We start from the raw sequence: 2,500 nt of genomic DNA on the forward strand, positions 1-2,500 counted from the left end.
GTACACTTTTCTGGCTATTATCTTCAGAACCATGAAGGCTCATGAAAATCATGAAGGAAAAATCTTTTGAACAGGATATTGTCACTGAGATTAGAATAAGGTCTATAAAAGTTTTTGTTTTGACGATGAAACATGATAAACTTTGACAACTTTGAAACGTAAAATTCTTTTAGGTAGCAGTGTCAATCAAACCGCCATTTCCTGTGAAAGTGGGTCATGTACGTGTGGATGGATGGATAGATGTGTGTAGTGCTGAAAAAATATCATGACAGCTGAATATTTGTAGCTAATCTTCAGCTAAAGCTAATCTGTATGACTAATATATATCATTTTATTTCATTTCCACGTGCAACACGGCCCAAATCACAGGGGAGTACAATCACTGCATCTGCATCCAATCCATTGTTTGCTTTATTTTAAGCTCCGCCCACATGCTTAGGTCTGCCGGTACCTTGCGAAAAGAGTAACCAATTCAGCATTAGTACTATACTATATTAGTATAGTGCATTGGTACTATCAATTAATAATTCAATTAATATTTATTTGTATTGCTCTTCTAACAATGAACATTGTCTCAGAGCAGCTTTACACTGATAATGTGGTGATAAAAATGAAGATGTTCTTTATAAGTGTAAGTTTGTCCCTGATGAACAAGTCGGTGGCGACTGTGGTGAAGAAAAACTCCCTGATTAAATAAATGGATAAATTAACACTATTCCATAGTGCATGTATAATATTAAGCAGTACTACACTACAGTGCATTAGTACTATACTATAGTGCATTACTACTATATTTAAGTACTATAATATATTGCATCAGTACTGTAAATCAATACTATTCTATAGTGCATCAATACTGTAAATCAATACTATTCTATAGTGCATTTATACTATAAATCAATACTATACTATAGTGTATAAGTACTATACTTCAGTACTATACTATTGTGCATCAGTACTGTAAATCAATACAATTCTATAGTGCATCAGTACTGTAAATCAATACTATTCTATAGTGCTTCAGTACTGTAAATCAATACTATGATATAGTATACTTTACTATACTATATTATAGTGCATCAGTACTGTAAATCAATACTATATTATATTGCATCAGTACTGTAAATTAGTACTATTCTATAGTGCATCAGTACTGTAAATCAATACAATTCTATAGTGCATCAGTACTGTAAATCAATACTATTCTATAGTGCATCAGTACTGTAAATCAATACTATTCTATAGTGCATCAGTACTGTAAATCAATACTATTCTATAGTGCATCAGTACTGTAAATCAATACTATTCTATAGTGCATTTATACTATAAATCAATACTATACTATAGTGCATCAGTACTATACTTCAGTACTATAATATAGTGCATCAGTACTGTAAATCAATACTTTACTATAGTGCATCAGTACTGTAAATTAGTACTATTCTATAGTGCATCAGTACTGTAAATCAATACAATTCTATAGTGCATCAGTACTGTAAATCAATACTTTACTATAGTGCATCAGTACTGTAAATCAATACTATGATATAGTATACTTTACTATACTATATTATAGTGCATCAGTACTGTAAATCAATACAATTCTATAGTGCATCAGTACTGTAAATCAATACTTTACTATAGTGCATCAGTACTGTAAATCAATACTATGATATAGTATACTTTACTATACTATATTATAGTGCATCAGTACTGTAAATCAATACAATTCTATAGTGCATCTGTAATATGTTTCAGTACTATATTATAGTGCACCAGTACTATATTTTATTACAAAAACAATAACATCAAACCTCACTTTTTTTTTTTACCTTTTTTTACCTGTACTTTTTCATCACATCACTTTTTTTACTCTGAGTTGTAATTACCCATCATGCCTGTTTTTCCCGCACTCATGAGTGTCTCTCTGTGTGTGTGTGTGTGTGTGTGTGTGTGTGTGTGTGTGTGTATGTGTGTGTGTGTTTTTGTGGCTTTTTGTATGTGTGTGTCTGTGGTGTGTAATTAGAAACAGGAAGTCATTTTGTTGGAAGGAAAGGAAGTTGTATGCAGATAAGTCTTCTCTCTCTCTCTCTCTCTCTCTCTCTCTCTCTAACATTCTGTGCTTCAGGGTTTATTTCTATGATGTTTTATATATATATAATAACACACTGAAATGTCATGGTTTTCTGTGCGTGCGCGTGCGCACGTGTGTGTGTGTGTGTGTGTGTGTGTGTGTGTGTTACATGGACATTTTGATTTGTAAAAAAGAAAACAATTTGTTTGTTGATTTTTTATACTGTTTCTGCTTCCTGCTCATTCCTTTTCATTTATCACAATTCTGGAATTTCACTATTTATTATATTCTACACTATTTTACTTATTTGTTTATTTATTTGTTTGTTGATTTACTTATGTTCCCTCAGGCATTTATTTAATTGCTGTTTGTATTTAATTTGAATTATTTTTATTGATGATGAGGTTTTTATGTGTAAGTGTGTAT

The 2,500-nt window shown here is 31.2% G+C and overlaps 1 protein-coding gene across 2 annotated transcripts in view; it reads left to right on the forward strand.

Moving 5' to 3' along the window:
• The window catches only part of sept9b (septin 9b), a 31,825-nt gene that overhangs the window by 19,722 nt on the left and 9,603 nt on the right, over positions 1 to 2,500 (forward strand). The window lies entirely within an intron of this gene.

Source organism: Silurus meridionalis, chromosome 1 (genome assembly GCF_014805685.1).
Source record: "Silurus meridionalis isolate SWU-2019-XX chromosome 1, ASM1480568v1, whole genome shotgun sequence".
Lineage (NCBI taxonomy): Eukaryota > Metazoa > Chordata > Actinopteri > Siluriformes > Siluridae > Silurus > Silurus meridionalis.